This window comes from Anopheles gambiae, chromosome 3 (assembly GCF_943734735.2).
Source record: "Anopheles gambiae chromosome 3, idAnoGambNW_F1_1, whole genome shotgun sequence".
Taxonomy (NCBI): Eukaryota; Metazoa; Arthropoda; class Insecta; order Diptera; family Culicidae; genus Anopheles; species Anopheles gambiae.
The window spans coordinates 91,565,638-91,589,254 of NC_064602.1; the positions used below are offsets into that span (position 1 = coordinate 91,565,638).

Consider the following 23,617-nt stretch of genomic DNA (forward strand, 5'->3'; position numbering starts at 1 on the left):
GTAGCGACAACGGCCGAAAGAAAAATTGTTGCTGTCTATTGAAATGTAACGATTCGATTCCGGTTATGGGATACTGTTATTGTTCGACCGAAAGCCTGCCCATCCCCCCTCCGCACCTCTCGGTTTTGCGCGCCATCATGAATGGAATCTCCGCGCTCCGTGTGTGAGGATGAAAAGCAAATTCCAATGGAAAAATGGCAGGGAAGGGGAAACTGTTGGAGAGCATTGCTTCTTCATCGGTCCCCGTCCATTCCCCTTTTCATATGCTTCTCCAATACATTCTTGCGCCGGCTGTGGGGGTGGAAAGGATAACGCGCTCGGGATGATTGTGGGAAAATTGTGGGCTTTTCCAACGAAACGAACGCACACAGCTCTGTGTCCACAATTGGGCGCTCGCTTTAGTCCCGATGTGTTTGCTTCCTTCCGGCCCATCGCCCCACACACAAGCACATACACACACACAACCGGAAGCCTCTCATCATCACGCCCCAGAAATAATCTCCTTCCTATCGCTTTTTCTCTGCATCTCTTTTTTTTTGTTAGGCCATTTCCCCACCATTGATTGTGGTGATTTTCCTCCCTCCCTTTTTTCCCGTTCGCTTCCCATTCGCTTGTCTGTCTGGTCGGCACCGGGTACCGATGGAATGGACGGAAAACGGTCGTTTGCTTCGCGTTCCACCACAAAACCATCAGCATTATGCAGCAGCAGACAAAGAAAAAAAGAGGACGGCGAGCTTTCGGGCGAAAAAACCCTTTAGCAAAAACATAGCTGGAACCATCCGGACCAGCACTCGCACACACACGCTCACACAAACACAGCTACTCTTTCCGCATGGAGAAATGTGGAAAATATGGTACCGCTCGCGACACGGTCTGAGTTAGGCGGGTAGGCACGCGAAAGGATCGACGGCAAAAGCAGCCTTCTAAGGTTCGTAGTCGCTGCTCGTAGTCTTCCCTCCCTGGCTCCGTTCGCTATCAAAAGAGTGTAACGGCAACATAACGGCAAACAAAAAAGAAAGAAAGAAAGAAAAAGGAACACAACACAACCTCCAATGCTGGCGATTGACTGGCAGGCTGGATGGCTTCAATAAGGATCGAATTTGGACTCGAACCAACCCCCCCCCCCCCCCAGCAGGAGCACAAAATGCCCATTTCCGGACGCCATTTTCACCCACTACACATCCGGCACATCAGGGCGGCACGGAGCTTTTGGGAGCAGTGAACGACGGCGGCTTTGAAAGGCTAGACATTCCCGAAGGCACACGCAAAAACCCCTTGGTATGAGATTTCCAATCAGTGCGGTTCGGAGCGGGCGGGTGCTGTGTGTGTGTGTGTGCTGTGTTTTTTTACGGCAAACTTTTACCAGCGATCGGAATTTTGCGTTGCTTTTTTTTGTCTTTTCCTTTTTATGGTCGGGCGAACGCCTCATGTACCTTTGGGTACCTTTGGGCGTCCTTTAACTTCTATCGGCCTACGAATTTTTACGGGACGCATTTACCGGACGGACGCACTTGGTACGATGTTGCAGACGGATCGCAGGTTGTTTTTTTATTTGGTGGTTGCAAAAACTAAAACCAAGCCCCAAGTGTCTTACCCGAAGGCATAAAACTGCAACACCATCCCAAAGGTATGGAGTGGAGAGAGAAAAACTCTCTCACACACACCCAACATGTTACTTTGCCACTTCCGACACAGTCGGTAGTTTCGGCCGGGATGAAATAATAAAATCAGAACCAAGTGGCTTTTATGCGTTTTATGGCGCATTATCGAAAGAAGCACGCTCTTTCCTCGGGGTGAAAGTAGTATCATCAAACACAGAAACGCCGGTCCCCCTACCACCACCACCACCATTTATGACCGCTTCATCGATAGGGCAAACGCGTCTTCTCGCTTAGGCGAGGAGGAGTGTTAAAAACAAGACGTCACGCATTCGCGATCGGAACAGATACACTAACGCTCAAACTTTTGGGCCGATGGGTTAACAACAACACATGGCCACGGATGGGAAGGGAGCAAGTAAAACAAACGATGAGCGTGAAATGTGCCATCAAATGTTGATGGTAGGCACGGTGGGTGGGTTGGAGTGTATCGATAGAACCCACCTTTCCCTGTACGTACACCATTACCGGATGGTTTGGGAATGGTAGCATGTTGGAAATGGTAGATTTTGATTTACGGCCAGTTGTGAGGTGAAAAATGGGCAAACAGACAGCTGCAAGTGCTCGTGCAGCATGAGAGCACGGGGAACTGTTTCGAATCGATAATATTTGCTTTCTTCACACACATACGCTTAACGGGAACACCCACTTACCAAGAGGACGTTTCTAATCGGGAGCCTGGTGCGGTTGGGTTGGGCCGATGGGGAAAGTGAATTACTAGCATCTGGAAGAATAAAGAGACAAATAATAGTAATGATCGGTTAGATTGGTAAACGCTGGTACGTGTTTGTTTTTCAGGGTAGTTAGATATTGAATTCGATTCTCAACATCTTCATTATATACAGTTAATGCAGCTATTTAATGAACCTTTGAAAAACACTGTTGAATGGACTGTTAAAATAGCAATAATCATTATCATCAGATTCAAACTTTTGCAAACCAAACCAAAGACCTACATAAATGTATATCGTTTTGTAATACTGGGGCCTTTCACGATGCTAGCCAGCTTGTTTATATGGAGTTTGACAGTTGACGACTGAAATCATGTCAACGCTCCATACAAATCGACACACAAAACAAGTGTACGATTATCAACCTAGATTATTTCAGCCTCAAAGCTAGAATTGGATTCGAGTACCTGCTTGAAGAAATGTCAAAACAAGTCGTTTTTTTTATTCACCACAAGGTGCATTAAAGAGATCAGGTGGTGGAATCTAGAATTAAAGTGTATGTAGAGCAGGTAGTCTCGTCCCATATAGTTTGACAACTATTTACAGAATCGAAAAAAGCACCATTTGACAGCACATACGCAGCAAACATTAGTCTCCTCATTGAAGATATTGAATCGAAACAAAAATGGAGATTAAGTCGTTCAGATTTGATTTAGCTTATTAGCGGTATTTTGCACGCGTTTGAAGAAGTTTTAGTGTATAAAATGAAGATTTTAAGAGAGTAATGTGTAGCCGTCAAGTTACCAGAAAGCCTGTTAGAGCAAAAACTTTCACCCGTCCTGTCAAAAAGTGACGTTCAAATTTGGTTATAACAAACATGCTCTGAGACCACCTGGTCTACATACACTTTGAAAATTAGTATGCAGGGATTAACAGACGTCTCCCACAATGTCGCCCAGCAGAAGCGATAAAAATCAATCATACATATACCTTGGGATAAGCCCACCAGTATATTATACTCACTTTGATAACTGCTCGAAAACTGCTATACAAGCTGACAGGCTGAAATTACAGCCGACGATTTTAAAAAGGAAAAGGGCCCAATGTTATAATATGCACAAACCGTCAGATGACTGTTGGCCAGGAAAAAAACATTGAAAATTCCGAAGTCTAATGTTTTTCTTAAACCTGACTAAAAACATAGGATAAATTTCCGTTAATAAAGAACCTTTCCTTTTATAACATATCCGTAGCGTTTAGCACTTATTTTTTGGAAAGAAGCAAATGTTCGGGTTTTAGTATCAAATTACTATCATTTTCTTTGCGATAAACTTCTCGTACACTAACAAGAATTTCACAAAACTGGAAAAAACATCCTAACACACAGTCCGTTCTTTCAATGAAACATCCTCGAGACACAAAGCTACACCAAAGATACTATTTATTCAAAGAAATAAACACTGCTGCTAAGCTTAGTAATTGGCTTTTCTTTTCAAAATAGCCTTTCCTACCTTACTGTAGGCCCTTTTACTTCACAAAGCAACTTTCCTCCAAACAGCACCTCTCCCTCCATCGCACACAAACGGGCCCGTTAGGGCTTTGTGCGGGACGACCGTGCGGACTATACTATCCCGATCAGGCTTATTTACGAGACATTACACCACGATCGGATAACACTTGGCTACCGAGGTCCGCTAAGGTCGACCAAGAAGCACAACCCATAAAAGCACAACGGGCTGGTGGTGTTCGGGGTATGTAGAAAGAAAGAAGCTCCACGATACGGTCCAACGATTGCCACTTCCAACAGCCAAAACCCCCCCGGGGCAGGTCGCCGGCCGGCTACCCGAATCTGGGCCATAAAATTCATTGCACCATTGTAGCGGAGAGGGGTCGGTCGCGAAACGATTCGGGTTAAAAAATTCGAGCTACCAGATGACCGCCGAATATCGGCCCCATGTGATAACAATGCCCGGCGCGGGCCCACTCGTTCGCTCGCCCATTTCTGGCCCAATGGCCAGTGAGGCTTAACGTTAATCAGCATTACGTTGGCGTCTAATTGGAGCCTCGGAGTTTATATTTGCGGTTAGGCTCAAGTGTTGCTGCGCTCGGGCAATAATCGGGGTGCCAACCCTCCAAATTGCGCCTCCCTCCACCACAACACTATAAATGTGCGCTTCACCAAACACCACCCGGCTCAGTACTTGCCCGGTTTGCCAATTTGTTCACCGAAAAAAAAGGGTTTTTTTGTTATAATTTCGGAAGCGCGCGACCGGGTGCAATAGAAACTTCATCGCATCCGGAGCACACCCCGAACCACCGGACAAACTGGGGTAGCTGCAAAACGCACGGAACCATCCTACACACACGCCACAAATCAACAACACTTGCCAGCAGCAGCAGAAACAATCATCCGCGCGGAAAGTGTTAATTAAAAAGCCATGTGAACACGTCTGTTTTTCGCGGCTGGAATCGGTAACGGTTCAGTTTGCAGGAAGTTTTACACAACTTTATCCCCTTCGGAGCGCCAAAGGGGTGGTGTGAAAGGGGAAGGTGATGGGGTAGATACAGTGAAAGAGAGAGAATGTGGCGTGTGTGTGGGAAATTGGCACATGTTTTGTTTAGTACTGGTACACAGTTTATTTTCGCCGCTGTCCACCCCACCGTCCGCCACGCGCCAGCCATGTGCAATCAAACGCAGCGAAACTTTAATTGTTTTAATGAAAATTCGAACCTATCATTCGCATTTTTCGCCAAACTTTTGATTGGTTTGGAGCGCGCTCTGTTGTTGGGCCGGCTGGGTGTGGGTCGCGCCACAAACCTAATACACCAACCCGTTCCCTACCCCGCCGGGTGGAGTTAATCCGTATAACTGATCATAAATTAATTGCCACGCTTCCACTAACCACTAAACAACCTGTTATTGTTAACGGGCCAGTGATTTCCCAACAGCGGAGAGCAGGGTGGTAGATTTTGGTGGAAGTTTTCCTAAACAAAAAACCCCCCCTAGTGACCATAGTTTTGGTTGCTGGCTGCGTTGGTCGCAAGCGCAAGTCGTGCGTAAACTTTTGGACGACCGGCGCAAACCCACCGGCAAACTAACCTAACCTCCACTCGCTCCCCCACCGGTCAATCATACGCACACCACGGTCTAGCGTCCTACCTTATAATGCGTGCACCTGCGTGCGCTGATGAGGTGACGGCGGTATGGGTTCTTACCTCAGCTATTTTCCAATTCCGATCCGATCCGTCCTCCGCCGGAGCGATCGGTCAAATTGGCTGCTGAACTTAATTGGCTCACATTTCGAACGCACTTTATGACCCTGGGCAACAGCAGCAGAAGAGACCGGGTCTCCGCCGGGTCCTAGGGTCGTTGCCGTTGTCGTTGGTGTGATTAGAGAGGAAACAGAAGGGGGATTTATACTGTTTATGATTGTTTTTTGGGGCGTTGTTTTTTGCAATATCGGGCGTAACGGTCACTGAATCGACATCAAGATAGGTAGTAAGGAAATTGGGATGGGTTGGGCAGACATAAGCAGACGGCGATTAGAGCTCAAGCAGAAATTTGGTTGACCTAGGCAGGTTTGTACCCAGTTTGCTATGGGAAGGCGGTGCAAGATGGTAATTCTGATGTTTTATTTCTGAGTTTTGTGGACGGCGGCGTGTGAGCGTCTCTGTGAATAATTTAACAAAAAATACCCCTTTCACATTTAAACATGGAAATATCAGTCTGTGTATTTTTGGCTATTTATGTTATTTTCATGTAGCACAACAGACAAACAACTAATAATGTTTCCTTGTTATTCTTTACACTAGATTAACCGTATGAGTCATTTGGATTGGTTGAATAGATTTCGAGCGTTACATTCGTTGCAGCTTTTAGATCTTCTTTGTAAACAAACATACAGTGTGAGCGATGATTATATGATTCGTTTTTCTGTTCAATAAGTTGTTTAATAATAATTTTAAATACATGAAAAAATATGTAAAAACGTTAAATTTCCAACAAGTTATACTAACATTTAATCCATTTCTACTTTAAAATTACTGTCTACACACATAATTATGGTTCTGGCTGTACTTTTCGATTTATCTCGACGAACGATATCGTATTAGTATTACATTGCATCGAAGTTTATACATTTATGATGCGTAGCGTTGTCCACTTTAAAATCAATACCATCTGATTGCTCGTTTAGCACAACTGCTTGCCTACAAAGCACACGCACCAACAAGCGAAACCGCTTGATTTTCAATATCTATTTTTTGCATTGAAAAAACATTAAACGACGAACCCGCTCTTTTCAGCTGGCATGACTATTCCAAATTTCTCACGCTCAACCAACATCAAGCGCTGGTTTTCGCATAACATTCCACGCACCACGCATCCACCAGGACCGCATGCTCGCTGCTTTCAAAAATAACATATGCCCGGCTCACCCAATGCCGAGCCGCAGATAAATATTTTCACTGTATGACTTTTAACGAACCTCTTTTGGGTAGTACGGAGGTAACGCCGGTAACGCCATCACGGTGGGAGTGGTGGCGGTTCGCAACCGGCTACATGATTATTGCTCCTTTTGCGGCTACGAAAATTCGTCATTTTGACATCAAAAACTCGCGCTCGCGGGAAGCTCATTCGTCGCCTATCATCACTCAATCAAATGGCATATATTTTCCTTTGCCCTCGAGACGCGCAAACAATTTCCTTCCACAATCCTTCCCGGGCTGTCCCACCCGCGGGCCGTCCTGGCCGTCAAGTATTTACCACAACAGGCGGTGCAAGGAGTGGTTTTTGTTCGGAACACTACCGCGAAGTCATTCACATCATCATCATCATCAGTCATACAGTCGTTCTGATGGGCCGTTGGGAAATGAGGGAGGAGGCGGGGTTGATGATCGTTCTCGTTCCGTTTACGGTTAATATTGCCGGTGAAATTCGTTCCTCAAGGGTGTTTCCTTCATTTGTGTGTGTATGTGTTTGTGCATTTCCTTTCAGTACACCGGAAAACAGCGAGCTTGTGGGTTTATGACGAGAAATGAATAATGAAAAATAGACAAAATGTTATTTTCTTGCTTTCTACTTTCTATTTTAAAGCTCTTAAACGCCAAAGAATGCCATTCTTCGAACGAAAATGAATAAAACTGTAACTAAATCATCGTCCATCATCTTTTATAAGAGCAACAATGGAAGGTTTTATCTCAACCATGTTACTTCTTTTGCAGCTTATTGAATAATATCACTGAACTGGTAATTGATTTTGAACTGGTTGTTCCTCCTCGCTAATATCCATCAATAATGCCGATAAAAAGCTGCAATGAACCCTTAGTAATTGCAAATTGAAAAGAAGAAAACCGCAATGCACTAATGCGCTATGCCACCGCCATCGCATTCTATTTATAAATAGCTACATTATTGCAAAACAGATATTAACTCTGCAGCAAACAATAGCAAGTTCCATCGTAGTTCCTGCACTCTGGGGAAACGATTTTTTTTTTTTGCTCAACCCACTGTCATGTCGTGGTGGATAGAATTTTCTGTGTTTTATGCCATTCAACTGACATTACACGAAAACTCCCAAAGACATTCGCGTGCGGCAACGAATTTGACTACATCCCAGGTGATCGGTGTTCGGTGCAGAGGTTGCAGAAGCCATTGGCAATTGAATCCATTGGTGTAGAAAATAAAGATGTCCTGCTTATCACAGGCCGGCAGTAGAATAACAGCAAGCACGCCACGAGGATGGGTTTTAAAGTTTGTAAAGCCGTACACGTTCCGCCCTTTGGCTTGTTTGGTGGTCGTATTCTAGGCTCTTTTTTTGTGGGGGGCTGATACCACAAAAGTTGCTCCAAAAACTTTCGAGCCGTCCGTAGGTTCGTGGGTTTCTGCCAGCAATGGAGTAGATAGTCAGGTAGACAAGTCATGCCATATCCTTTCTCCCCGCAGCTGTTTCGGGGGTGTGTGCGTGTGTGGGAAAGAGCATGGCTAATAATTTTGCACAAAACTTTTGGCCCAGAAAATGCAGCATACACACACACACAGACATTCCGTAAAGTAATTTTGAGCAAATGGCTGGACGACTCCTCTGCTGGCTGCCATTGTCACAACGGCTCCACCACCACAACGGCTTCTGTCTGATTCAGGGGTGCCAGCCAGTTGGCAAAAGTTCATCGTTTGCGTATATACCGTTTGAGTCCTCGACCCTCTCTCTCTTCCTCTCCCTTTCCACGTTGTATTTTTGACATTAACTGCCGTGTCCCCTCTGCATCATCTCACCTGAGCAAAAAGGCAGAAAGTTCGTTCTGTGCACGCCATCAGCCACAGCGCGGCATAATGCAGAACAGGTTGGCAGCGAACAAAACAGAACAAAAAAAAACTGCAGAAAACTGCTACCAAACACAGGAACACAGGACTACCAACCAAGGCTATTATCGAGCGAAAGCTTCAAACGCGCTACAACACTCCGCATCATGATTATGATGTTCATGCTCATGCCGAACAGCCGAAAATGGCACTTTCGGCCGTTTTATGTTGAACAGAGGGAGGAAAGGGACTGGAAAGACCGTCTAAAACTATTATTTGTTACTACACTCGGCCTCGGTCAGGAAAACTTTAGCATGGTACCACATCGTAGACTTGCAACCGTGTTCGAACTGAGCTTCTGTAGCAGTTGTATAAGAAAAGGCAGGTGGATGTGGAGCAGATGAAAGGAAAATAGGCATGAAACATGTGACCAAACATTCCCAAAGCCAGGGCCTGGGAACTGGGGTGGACTGGGCAGACAAGAAAGGAAGGGGAGAGTTTGTCTTCTAACGATCGGACCACCTCCTCCACACAGGGCACGTGGATAAAATCAACAGAGTCGAGAACCGTTCGGTGGAAATTTTCCAATACATGCGCGCACCGAGAAGCCGCCCACCTGTCATCCTACTAGGAGGAGAAAATATACACTCAGAATTCCATTTTTAAATATCAGCTCCCCTTCAAGTCACCTACCGTTGGGCTGACTGAACGATCATATTCCAAACATACAGAGGCAAATTCTAAGGTAAGAAAAAACTGTTTCAAAATGCGCTGTGTTTCTCCACTGTCAGAGTAAAATTACACCATTTTTGGTCACCGGTGTGACTAAATTAATATTGTTATGCAGCCATTCGCCTCTTGGGAGCGTTGTCCGACAGCACACAGAGGTGGAAAGACATAAAAATATCGCAACAAAAAAAATAAATAAAGCACAACTAGCGCAAGTACACTTTACGCTTCCCCATGGCAAGCCGATGAAGACTGTATGCTTTTTATTAAAGCACCTCGCAAAATGTAGACCGAGATAACGAGAAACGACAGTATTCTGAGGAAGTTACAACAAAGACACGGGCCCAACAACAGCAACAACAAAAAAACACTGCAAGTAAGAGTACAGATAGCGACCACGGCTGACGGGCGAAGTTCGGCGAGTTTGTTATGGAGCTTTCATTTTCATTTTCATTTTCAAGCTCAACAGCTCTCGAGACGTTCTTGCTTGCTTGCCACTACTGCTAGCTGCCACTTTTCACTGCTAACGTTTCCATTACGATTATCATCGTCGCATAATGCCTGGAAGGAAGTGGAAGGAGCACCGCAGTACGGGGCAGTCTTGTAACATTCTCACTGATGGGGCCGTGCACACTCCAACGCCAGCTCGATAGGCGTATCATCATCGTGCCTTGCGATCATCGTGCAAAAAAGCCTCTTGGAAGATTCGTTTCTTTATCTTCTTCTGCCATAATCGAGCACACTCGTTAGATTTAATTTGTACGACCTGCTCAACATCAGGCGTGCTTTGGTCCCTGATGTAAAATAAAACCCGGAACTTTCACTCATGACTGGAAACTTCTTCTTACGCGTGACTGAAGAAACTGAAGTGGCTTAGCACTGCTAAAAAAAGGGCTCTACAAAGCTTTACGTTTTCAAAGAACATACTTTCACACACTTTTTCTTACGGGTTTTAATGAAAATTTGAGAGCATTATTACGCTTGTTGAAGGTTGATATACAGACGAGATCATTCCTTGTCAGTGTGTCTTTGTTACGACCTAAAATCTGGAAGGGCGCGATGATGAACTTTCAATCTTCATCTGCACGGTCGGCTTTCATCTATCTGGCTTTTCCCTTTCCCCACGAGGACGGTGGCAAAACGATTCCAAAAATAGGTAAACACGCACCACTGTATGCTAATTTCCATTTATCTCGTCCTATATCAAAGACGTCCTCTTACCTAGATATTTGGCAATAGGGAAATTCATCCGCATTACGTATGTGTCGTCGAATGTGTCGTGTGAAAAAGCTTCCCAAATCAAGGATGAAAGGATCTTCATTTCGGTCCTGAAATGCCGCCACCCCGAATTTGGGACAGGCTACACAGCAAAATCTCGTAACTCCCGTGACTTTTCGTTTGATTCTTCACGACATTTCAAAATGTGTCGGAGTGAGACCTAGCTAAATACATTAAATATTCAACCTGCCCACGTCCCCTCTGTCATTTAGCATGTCTTTAGAGCTCATCAAAATTGGAATAATGCTGGCGGGGAGGGATGGGTTTTTGCAAACATTTTACTCCTGTTTGAGGTTAATGATATTGGACAGTTGAAGTTTCTCAGAAGTCTGCCCGAATTGATGAATATTTACTAGCATTCCGGGAGGACGGTGGCATCTATCACTTAATTATTGAATGACCTGCGAGGCACGTTTGAGTTTTGATCCGTAGCATTTACAGCGGATTATGTCCAGGATTATCAGGACGCTAACGAACCACTGCCAACCAAAGCCCGATTAATGACGCAAGTGGCATTCATTAGATTGCTAATGGCACTTGTGATTCCTTGAAGATGAGACATCTGAGTGTCTATTCTGGAGACAGTACTGTGTTAATTGCTGATCAAACAAACTCTGCTACTACTTTCCTGGAGATGTTGTGCATTAATCCATTGTACCAGTGTTGTCTGAAAAGCTTGGACGTTTCGATGAATTTTGAAATATTCTCCAAGCACGAAACCTAACCATACGGCGCAAGCCGTCACTACCATCGCCCCAACTGACTTGTTCTTCAAACATGCGCAATACTCCTAAAACTAAGACACGCAATAGATAGAGCCATGACCAACCCACCATCAGTTTTGGGGGCCATTCTTCAGATGCTTAGAGGAAGGGATGAAGCGTTAGGAGGCAGCGCTACTACGACGGAAGCTGAGAGTGGAAGAATCAGTGCTATTTGGTTACAGCAGAACGGGCGAGCACAATCTAACCCTTGTGTGTGTGTGTACTACCGCCACAAAAAAGGGGGACAACGGTGGTCCGAATAAGCAAAGAAGCCGAGTAAACCAAGACGAAGCGACACGAAAGATAGTGAGTGGGGTGCAAACCAAGTAAAAAAAAAAAAGATTGCCAAATTTTGTGCGTCCATCTGTGAGTGTGTGTGTGTGTTCTGTTCTGTTGGTTGCTGATTTTTTTTTGTTTTGCTTCTACCGCTTTTAAAGACCACAATTCGCAAATGGAAGCTTCAGAAGCGTGAGCGCTCGCAAGACAAAAAAAAAACAACACGTTGGCGGTTTGGAAGCGGGACGGATTCAGGGTCCAGCCCAGAAGATGTTGCCGAAAAGAAGGGTGGCGCGCAACAACGCCAGGCAGTCCACCGGCAGGGCAAAGTGTTGCAAAGAACTAGAAACTTCCTTCGTGCCAAGGTCACATTCGCTAAACTTTGCGCGAACTGGCCTCATCGCGCGCGCGCGCGCGCGCTCACATTCGCTCGCTCGTTCTCTCTCCCTTAAACCTCCGTACCTGCTGCACGGGGCACTTCGGCTGCCAGCGCCTCCCGCTGCCACTCGAATGAATGCGTAAAATTCGCATAAATACATACGCAAACCGCGAAACGGTGCGCGCGTATATGTTTTAGACCCCTTTCCCTGCCGCACCCCCGGCCTGTCTAAGCTTCTGCGCTTGTCGGACAGTCGGAGAGGCAGTGGTGGTGGTGGTGGTGCCGGTAGCACAGTGTGGTTTGCAAGGGTGAGCGGAAAATTTGGAACGCGGGTTGAACGGCAGGGCCACAACAATTCGGCTCTTTGTGCTGGTTGAAGAGTCCGTGTGTGTGTGTATGTGTATGTAAGCGCGCGCCCGCATGTGTGTGTGTTTAAAGACACATTGGCGGGCCTTCTGGTTCTTGGAGGGCGGCGGTACATGGTGTACGGAGAGTGCGTCAGGGGTAACGCATAACCTTTTGGCTGTCTATTTCGCGATGTTCGGTCCCGCACGGCGACGACCGTGGCCGCGGACGACGGTGGTAGCGGGGTCTTTAGATTAGGCGATATGCGTCGGAACAAACGGCGAATGACATCAGCCGAAGCCGTGGCCGGATTGGAATGGCCTGGGTGTGTGTTTGTGTTTGGTGAACGATTTTGAACTTCTGAATGTCTTTAGAATTTTTGGACAATATACGCTTAACGGGCCCCAAAAAGCCCTTTTTAAAGGATTTATGACTGGAGATGCGCTCCAGAAAGATTATTTGATCAATTGTAAAATAGCAAACTTTTAACATCTTCCAAGAGAACGTTATTGGATCTGGTTTCTCATAATTTGAGTACCTGTAGCAGTTTACAAGTTAACCCATATTATGGACATGGTGTGAGGACTTAAACTGCCTCTTCATTAAGAGTGAAGTCATTCCAGAGTGCAAATTGAGTTCTAGTTTCCTGTACTATGATCTAATACTATTTATCCACATAAATAAATGATAGTTCGCAGTTATATGTTAATCTTCTGTCAAGGCTATATTCAAACCCTTGATTTCTTCAATAGTTCATCGCATTAAGTTCGTTTTTACAAGATATCTTCCTAAGCTTTAGATTCCCTTGAAGTTTACCTAATGGAGCAGTCTCCAGTGAGTTCAACGACAGTTTATTAACGTCTGAAAGCATTTTGTCACCTATAACACCTAAAAACTCCCAAACCCAAGTTATCAGGTTGTCTAATTTGCAAATTGTTATAATGTTGATGCCTGGACGCCATTCTCAAGAAGACCCTGGTAACTGAAGAAGAGATCTTCAAATAGAAATTGGAATGATGTTTTGGAATTTTGAAATAGGTCTTCAAAGAAAAATTACTTCTGATTCTGTCCAAGTTTCTCTTTGTTCAGCATCGTAATGACTCACAAAAAGACATTTTAGAGTATACATGAGAAATATAAACAATCAGGATCGTCTTCAACCAATTTGAACAGCTTCATACACATTTTGATGCACACCACAGTTTGCTTCAAACTGAAGTACGATTTTTTCCTTAAACCATGAAGTTTAGAACCCTCTCCGCTCAGTATTTCTCTTTCAGACCTTCCCCTTGATCACTGCTGCTAGGGGTTATTGATCTCGTTACTGGTTCCTTCTCCCCCCCCCCCTCCCCCCCCCCCCCCCCTTCGCCCGCAGCCACGCATGATCGGTTTGATTATTCCAATTGCTGCTGGAGGCCACCCAACGCCACCCGGAAAGCGACTCTTCCCCGCTCAGCGCCATCCAAATTTGCCAACAATCTCGACGTCTCGCGTTCAAAAAGCATCCACTGATATGCTTCTTCTTGCTTTTGTTTGCCCTTTATGTGGCGCGTTCTGCCGCCAGTTCCCCGGCAAATCCCGGTACCGTGGATCGAGCAACTTGAAACCGCTGCGCCAAAAGAAAAGGGAAAGCACAGCCCGGCCGCGGGAGCGGAAATGTGAACCGGAAATGAACGAACGGAACCCCAACGCTGCAGAGGGAAACCGAAACCCCCCTTACTTCGTGGATGGAAACGCATAGATCAGTGCTACCAGAGGGAAATCGGGGAGATAAGTCTGCGGTACGGCAAGCAAAGAACAAATGTTTGCTTTCCGTTTGGGATTGCAATATTGCGAAAAAAAACAGACACACATGAATCGCTTTGTCCGTTGGTGCGCCGTTGGTGGTCAGAGGATGGTTGCTACTTCCGGCGGTGGCGAATGAGTGTGTGTGTGTGTGTGTGGGTCTATGTGCGTATGTGATTTGAACACTATCAATAACGTCAGTAATGGTCAGTGGAACGGAAAGCTCGAACAGATGACGCTAATATATTCGATTGACACATTATGGCTGGACGGGAGCCACTAACGGGAGGAAATTCAGTTTCTTAAGAAATTGAAGCTCGGATTAGGACAGAGGAGCAATAAAAAGCGAACCCCATCAAGATGTGGGCAATGAAGGGACATTTTACCTCTGATTCAATTTGAAAGCATTCGACTGGATCGTTCTGCGAGCAAAACAAGTTTCTTGGGAAAGTTTCTATCACCCTCAGTGACACATGCTCAAATATTACTCATTTTTGCATGCTTATGTGCCTCTTTTTTGCTATTACTTGTCTTCGTATTGAAATCGTATAGTATGAAGTCATTCTTCCTGCCAGACTGTTTCTTGCGCGTACAAACAAGATCGTACTGAAGGATTATTTTTTTCTCCCGCGACTGACATCGACGTCAAACATTGCACACGTCCGGTTGCCCACACACGATTGACAGCATTGACATCACTTATCTCGGCTGCTTTTGCTGCTAAGTGAGTTGCTCACCAGATGCCGGACAGCTTGGCAGACTTGGCGTGAGGACGGGCGATAGATTGCTAACGCTTTTACGGCCATACGAACACACATTGAAGGTTTAGAAACTTTGAGATGTTGGAAAACATTTTTACAGAATTTAGAAAAACTAGTTAAAATGTCATAGTTTACCTTTTTTATAACAGCAGCAGCAGCAGCTTTCTTGCAAACACTCAGCGTTGTATTCAAACAGAAAATTAACAAAAAATGCACTGCAAGCAGCACTCTTGTGTGTACACGGCGGCAACTAAACATCGGCAGCGTTGATTTGAAGGAAGTGTCAATCGTTTCAATTCCACAATACACTTGCAAAACAGAAACCAACCAAGCAAAAACCGATGAAACACAAAGCGACTCAAACGAATGCACTCAGCTGGCCGAAAAATTGCAACTCAAAACTGCACTCAACGATGGCATAGGAAGTAAAGCACGCACATCCATTACTGCAAACACTGGAAAGTTTAGCGACCGGTTTCATTATTTAAAAAAATCACTCAAAACACAAACTTCTAAACTACTTCTAAAATACTAGTTCTCGATCCGATTCCACAAAACTTCGATGCATGTAGCTCACACTTATAACACTGCAAACTAAGATAGTTGCTAAGGATACGGCTACGGCTGCTGCTGCTGATGATGTTGTTGGTTCAGCATTCGAAAGGACATTGCACCCCAAACCGGACGGCGAAAGGACCACCACACGACCCGGGTGGAGAAAGCGTACTGTACGGGACGACGACGGTAAACGGGCACTACTACTAGCGGCACTAACCACTGTCCAGGATCCCTTCACAAGGAAAAGTGACGGCCAGCCGCGAACGCAAAAGCGCCATCACCCCGTGTGTATGTGCACACACACACACACACATACACATACACAGGAACACACTCGGACACACATACACACTGGGGAGCAGCGGAGGCACGACCGAGCTGCCAGCCAGTGCACGAGAGGCTGTACTACCCCGATCCGAACGCTGCCCAAATTCAAACTTCAATAAAACCGGAGGCATCCGATCGGTTGCCCTGAACGCTGAACATCCCCCCACGAGCCAGGGCGCGTTTCGCTCTCGCGCCGAAGGAGAGGGTTTTTCGGTAGTTTTCTCTCACGAAACGCTCGCGCTCGATCTCACCCCTACCCCCGATCGCCGCACGATAGGGGTTGCGTTTTTGACATAAACGGGGGTTGCGGTACTTCCGGGTTTTTTCTGTTTTTTTTTGTTTGCTGTTGTATCTCTCGCTTCAGGTTGCTCTGATGCCTCTCGCTTTCGCTCAAGAATACATTCCGCTGTACGTACGCGCTCTCTTCATCCTTCTTTTTAACCCCTCTTATGTGAGCTCTCTCCTTCTCTCGGTTTCGTTCGCGAAGTTTAGCGCACTCATGAATTTCTGCTCTCTCTCTCTCTCTCTCTCTCCCCGTCTCAAAATGGACACACACGCACACGCACTGGTGAATTCTCACTAATTCTCCCCTATTCGAACAATTTTTGGGGTGCGTTTTTCGTTTCGGGGCAGGGTTTGGCAGCTTCAAACACACGCAATGACGACGCTCCGACGAAAATTTGCGTAGGGGAGCAGCACAGCTTACTATGGGAGAGTAATGAAACACGCACACACACACACGCGCTCTATACCCCTTCTTCCTCTCTCGTGGTGGTTCATTTTGCGTGCTGCAGTGTTCGCGACGTTCTCGTGCAAATTTCTTCGTTTTTGTTAGATCTTGCCTCCGGTTTCGTAATCTTCTAACATTCAAAAAAAAAAGGGCAACGACGACGTAGCGGTTCATCTGACGATTCAGGCGGCTCCCGATGATAGTCTGCAGAAAGAAAGCGTACAACAAAAGCAGAAAAAAAGGCATGAATTCCAAGACAAAAAGATCGTTAGATCGCGCGCGGAAATGAAACAGACAAAACCCGTCCCCGAGTTTCGCTCGCTGTGTCTGTTTGCGTCTGTATGTAGTAACTTTAAGCCCGGTGCAAGTCTGGAAGAGCTGGCACGACCGTGTTTGGACAGCTCTCGTGCATGCCGGAATGTGTCGCTGTGTTTACCGTCCCGCGTAACCCACGCTCTATCGCCGAAACGCGGGAGACCAAGTAAATTTAATTTTCAAATTTCATGCAACCGAATACCGCCGCAAAGCTATGCGACACGTAACGCTCGAAAGCGGACGAAGGGCACACGCATTCGTGCGGACAGGACTAAACGTGTTCCTAATGCGAGACACGCGCACCAGACACATGGCAGCAAACCGGCACCGAGGGAATGGTAATGTGGCGAGCGAGAGCACACAAGGGCACAGTGAAATACTAACCTTCTTGTAGGATTAACTGGAAATGGTTAGATTCTGACGAATTCTATGATATGTATTCACGGTGATACTACTAATACCAAAACACATACAAGATCCTTTCAAGTATCCTAACATCAGGTAACAGGACTCAACTGTCTAGAAGACATCACTGAAACATCACAAAAGGCATATGTCACACAGCACAAGAATCAAAGATTGTTCCAATGTATTCTTCACCACACTTCAGACACACACCACAACAGCCCACAACAGGCCAGACCAGAGCCTACCAAAGTGCAGTCAAGTGTCGCGCCACACTGCGCTAGCCGAAACCCCGTGCGAGAGAGCGTGCGACTGTACCGTTTCACCGATGGAATGCGATTGCGAATCGGTTCGTCCGTTTGGCCGTGAGGTAGCAGTTGGGCCCATGGGCTCCAGTCGCCTGTGTGCGCTCTGGCCAACACGTGGCGCGACTGCGTGCGCCGACAGTTTGGGCGCACGAACGAAACACACGCGAAAACCGCCCGAAAACTGCACGCAAAAAGGAGCAACCGAGGTAGCCGAGCTACGAGCGAGAATGGATGTGAAGAGGAGCGAGAAAGCGAGCGACCGAATCCAAAAAATGGCAAGGCGAGAAACGCGCTACCGGAAAGCCATAAATCAAGCCGATAAATAAGTCTCTCTCTCTCCCCGTACTCCTTTCCATTCGGTGCGGCTTCTTTTTTTTGCGTAAGAGGTCCGCGCGCTGGCTGGCTGGCTAGGACGACAGTTCAAGCATTTCAAAAACGTGCATTATGTACAGACACGGGTCCGAGGACATGCGGAGAGGACCGTTCGCGGCTGGAAGCAAAAGGAGCAAACCCCCGTGAGACAAAGTTTTCCTGCCCTACGGTTGAGAATACGACCGGTTGCCGAACGATCCTTTCATGGGAGAGGAGCAAATTCTTTATTAGAGAGAAGGTTTCTTTTTCTCGGGGCTGGCAGGGGAAATTCGTTATACCTGGGGAAAGTATAAACCGAGCGAGACCGATTCCCCTTAGTTATGGGTAGATCGAAAAGGATACGTTTAAGTATACGGTAAATGAATTCTAAACATGTTATGGTCAATAAACCAACACCAAGACCAACAGGGGTCTAATTGTGTTCCTTATTTTGAATCAACACAATTGCAATCGGATGTAAAGATTCATACAATGAATAAATCTATTGCACGTTTCAAACGCAAAACCATAAACCCCGTACCATGGAGACAATGTTATACAATACAGCAATTCTTCACTCGAGCACTGGTAGACAGATTACACAATCATCTGACAGCTGTGTACCGCAAAAAAAAAAACGAGCTGTAACTGCTGCAGACAGAAGCTGCTAACCGCTATCTAATGCAACGAAACAGAGCTGAACAACCGATTAGATAACGATAATACACGACCTTGACCGTAATTCGCAACACTTTTGCAGCGCACCAACATTTTTGATAACAATACGTTGATGATAAAGGAACGTGAGCATGTGGGAGTTGTAATGTATTTATACTGCTTGCAATTACCTGCTTTATGTTCAAAGAATGATAGAACAGAGTGTTTTTTCTCCCACTTCTTTTTTGATAGTTTTATGATGTTTTTTTTACAATTTTTATTACTGTACGTTTTAATCTAAAAACTGTATAATCTAAAACATAGCTTTATATTTACACTCTTTCAGGTTTGTTCCCAGGTTTTACACATTTTTGTTTGTTTTTTTTTTTTACAGTTTAACTTGAATAAAAATTGAATTATCCCGAGAAAGGATTAAAAAAAAACTCTTCACGAATTCTTGAGAAACGTTAAATCGTCATAAATTTCAAACTAAAATCATGAAATTAGCCATTTTTAACATTTTTTCAATACATTCCCAATCATTCTTTTTTTATTAATGAAAGAAAATGTGCAGTACTAACGATAACAAAGAAATGTACAAAAATCTGGTTATTCGAAATCAAGCTAAATACGATAATACTTTAAAAAAGCACAGGTAGTTGCTGCTTCTTGTGAAAAACAATTTAATAGTAATCTAATGTGATACCAACAAAATAAGGTAAAACAACTAAAAATATTAAGAAAAAACCAAAACAAAATAAACAGATATAAATGAATATCAAACAAACTCAAAAAAATATATGAGTAGTCAAACTTACAACAAGACTAAAGAAAATGTAAAAACAAAGTTAACAAAATCTAAATAAAAACCAAATTGAAACAAAAAGCACCTAAAACAAGTGCAAAGTATGAATGATTCGCCTTAAATGTTCATCTGATGAGATAAATTTCACTCCAATTTTTCCCCTCATTTGAGTGTCCCTTTAGTGAACCCCTCCCTACTACACCAAAACGAATGCAAACTGACCAGCAAAGGTGCGTTTGTATGCGTTCGGCCGATACACGATGTTCAGGGATAAGCGCTTCCCGCCCCGAGCATTGTGTCCGAAAGCGGAACCAAAATTTCGCCCGAGGCACTGCCCAGTTCCAAGCATCTTTTGCCGATATGTTAGCTGTTTTTTTTTTGCTGTTGGCTTTGCTGCAAACTCTCCAAACCTCTCTGCGAGCGGAGGGATGACGACGACACGGCAGCCTGAAACGACGGAGATGGCAAAAAAAAACTGGAATCGAAAGGATAGAACACACGAGAGGAATGAAATCATGCCGCTTGCTAACGGGATTTTACGGGGCCAACCCGCCGCCAGCACCGCCACTGGAATGTGTGTGTGCCATGCTGTCGGGACATATTTGCATCCCGTTCTTGCCGCTTGCCTTGACACATAAACCCGGCGGCTCCGTCTGGGCAAGGGGGAGATTAGTGGTGGATGAGAAGATTGGTTCCTTCGGCCGAATAACACCTTCGAGAAGCTTGGAAGCTTCAGCGCTCGAGATTCGATCCTCAGCAATCTCCTGATCGGCTGTTCTCTCGCCCTTTTTATTGGTACGGGCTCTCTCACTCTCTCTCCCTCTCTCGTTCTTTCGCGCTTTTTGCTTTATCAATGAACGATCAGTTTGAAAGTTTCGTGCGGAATTTCAAGAATTCGTTCAACTTTCTTTCATCTCTTCAGCCAGTCAGTCCTTTCCATTTTGCCACTCCGCGAATGCGGAACAAGTTTTGTGCTAGAAAGATTCGGCAGGTAGGTAGCTGGTTGGCTCGTGTGAACTGAATTTCCATTTCGAACTAATTTTTGAATTAGACAAAAAAAGGAAGATCATGCCTTTTGAATTGTAAACAACATTCCACTCAAATGATTGAATCTCATTTTACAGCGTTGTGTGTTTGTTTTGTTGTGGAAAACAACGTTTAACACACAAAACTTCTGCTTTTAATTAAATTATTAAATTCTATGTTTATCGACCCGTTTCAGCTTCTCCGCTCAAACCACTCTAATTTCGCCATTACTTTGTTATCGCAAACACATTATGGGGCCCTGTCGTGCGGCCCGAGCCGTAGCCGTACACCATCTGCCTGCCCTCTGCTGCGCGACGCCAGTCACGAGCAAAACGCAAAACGCGAATGATAAATGATAATTAATGTGCGCAATAGTTTATGTTTTCTTCTGCCATATCCATTTTAAACGTGCCGGGGGAGGGTGGGGGAAGGGGAGGACGAGTTCATGCCCTCTTTGACCCCTTTAGTTTTTATTCTTCTACTCATTACATTGCCTTTTCTTTTTTTCTTGCTAGTGTGTTTTTTTTTAGCTCCACAATGTCTAAATGATTGGCGTGAGCAAACTTGATAAACACGACAAATGGGTCATATTTTGGTGCAGGCGAGCGAAAGATATTAAATTCCAGCGAATTTTGGTCCTCCTGTTTTCCCGCTCCACCTTGATCGATCCGATTCCACCTGATCCGTGACGTGTGGCGCTGTCACACACAAAAAGAGCTGTTTCAAATTTCAGTTTTATTTCGATAGCGGATTGCACTGTAAACATAAAAACAAGTAATTAGCACCGCTGCAGCACCTTTACCACCATTTGCACAATCTGATCGACAACTCATTTCTGTTCTTTTTTTTTTTTTTTTTTTCAAGCCCCCAAGTGGCAAAAACGTCGAATCATTCCACATTTAATTGAGCAAATTTAAGACATCGAATAAATTTCAAAAACGTAACCGCAACCAGACGTTACACCCTGCAGTGCCGAATTGCAGCAATTGCATTTCAAATTTACTGCATATTACATTTTCAAGCTGCATTTTGAGTGGCGTTTCGGGAGCGTTTTTTCACTTTTTTTTCTCCAAACAAAACGACTTGCTTTTCTATACTTCAAAACGAGTTAATAAACTCCGAACCTTCATTTTAATGAGCCCCTGCACAGCTGTACCCCCATTTTCTGATGCACCCGAGTAAGTAAGAATGCGGTTTTCGGAATGTTTTGTTACCATTTCTTTTTTATTATTTTTGTTTGTCCTTACTAACATCGCGTGCATCGCCCGCAACGGGAGCAGCAGTTGCGCATCAAACACAAACACACACACAAACAGCGTTCGTTTTGTTGCTCCACCAATCAAACCCTTCAAAAGAAGCGAGAATGGGCAAGAAATCATAACGTTCGTTTAGGGTTGTCGTAGTACCGCGGAGCAGCAAGGAGCTTCGGCATAAAGCTCCATCGCACACAAATTAATGAACCATGAAACGTCAAACACGGTCCAGGGCTATCCCACTCACATCACCACCACCACTGCATCGGTGCATCGGTGAACACTTCCGTTTGGGGGCAATAAATGGAGCAAAGGAACTCAGAGAATAAGAAATCCATTCCCTGTCTGCCAGCGTGAAGATACCGCTTCTTGCCTTTTGCCACTGCACCGGGCTGTTAAACGATACTTTTATTCTATTTTCCAATCTCAAAGAGCTATATTTGCATTCGTCCTTTTTTTGTATGTTGCCCTCACTTTTCCTTGCCACTCCACGCACGCCGTGAATAGAATCATCGGCCTGGGTGGTGCAGCAGTGCGACCGCAACTTTGTGTGTTAAAGTTAGACTTTTATGAATGATTTATGCTGCGGTATGCGATAAAGTTTATTTTTTCCTTCCCATTTCCCCACCACTTCCCTCATTCGCTCCCTCTCTTACCTATTTTTAAATTATCTCTTTTGCACCTCTCTGGAAGGCAACTGTGGGGGGGGGGGGGGGGGGGGGGAATGAGAAATGGCACCACTAGCAGGATTGAGGCGTGACAGAAAAAAGCTTCACAGCATAATGGAGCAGTGTCAGCAGTGTCACCCCGCTTTCCTCCATTGGGTGATATGACAGTTTGTGACCACTTCCCCCTGTGACAACATCAGTGAGCGAGAACATCTTCTCTTCCCTCTGACCGACAGACACACCGATCGCGTTTATCTCGTGGTCCCGGTGTGCAGCCAGCCCAAACTTGTTGACAGCAAAACTGACAGCTTGCATCGGTACGGTGTGCGCGAGAGCTGCGAGCCGGCGATAAGAAGAGGTGGGAATGCTGCACGATGTCAGCCGCCTGGCAAATCGAATGCAGATAATTAGCCGCAGCCTGGGGATTGGCGAACCTAAGGCACCGGATGGGAACGCTAACGAGTGCATTAGTGCGCAGTGCTAAAGGTGAGCGGCGGGGTCGTGCCGAGGCGAGAGAATAATTTGGTTAACAATTAGTGCACAGGAGTCGGCATGCCGTTGATGAGGTTTGATGAACCTTTTTTTTATGTGTTTTTTGTGATGAAGTTTTAGCTTTCGCTTTAGTATGTGTGTCTCCTACAAATAAACAAAAAATGATGGATAGATGTAGGTTTGTGACATTTACTAATATGCTTTTTTAATTCAATATTTTATAACAACAAGGGCCCTTGATAACCTCATTTCAAGGATGGTAAAGTAGAAAAAAGTATTTTACAAAAAAAAAAAACAAATGAAAACATAGAGAGTTAGTTATTCTAACTATAGTTGCGTATTTTTAGCAAACAATTCTACAATACTACAATATTGCACATGGTTTAGAGCAGCCCGTGGAGGATTCCCTCCCAAGTGGGGTAATATTACTTTCCAAAGGGGAACTACTTTGGGGGAGGATTTTTGGTTCAGTTTTTGGTAAATACCATGGAGTGCCAAGCTCTACCCCTGCTCATGAGCTTGTGAGTGGGAAATGAAATCCTACATGCACCCTACATGAGCTTTAGAGCTTTAGAGCTACCCGATCTAGTTCTGAACTGAGTTATTAAGGTTACCCAGTAGACAATAACTGTAATCAGTGTCAGGCCTCGGAAAAGTGGCCAGTACCAGGGAAATTTTGAGAGAAACCTTTGGATATAAATTGAGCCAAGGTAACGGAACTGAAACCAATCTATTTTTTCCAGCAAAACAGCAAAAGTAATAAAATAGGGACTAA

General features: G+C 45.0%; 1 protein-coding gene and 1 long non-coding RNA gene across 2 annotated transcripts in view; one reads left to right on the forward strand and one right to left on the reverse strand.

Moving 5' to 3' along the window:
• Positions 1-17,762, reverse strand: part of LOC133392725 (uncharacterized) — a 93,192-nt gene extending 75,430 nt beyond the window's left edge. Inside the window, exons 1-3 of the long non-coding RNA XR_009765777.1 lie at positions 17,262-17,762; positions 15,083-16,766; positions 2,312-2,382 (exon numbers count right to left, since the gene is read on the reverse strand). This is a non-coding gene — a long non-coding RNA (uncharacterized LOC133392725). The remainder of the gene's footprint in view (positions 1-2,311; positions 2,383-15,082; positions 16,767-17,261) is intronic.
• LOC1280796 (zinc finger HIT domain-containing protein 3) overlaps positions 1-23,617 on the forward strand; it is a 76,094-nt gene that overhangs the window by 431 nt on the left and 52,046 nt on the right. The window lies entirely within an intron of this gene.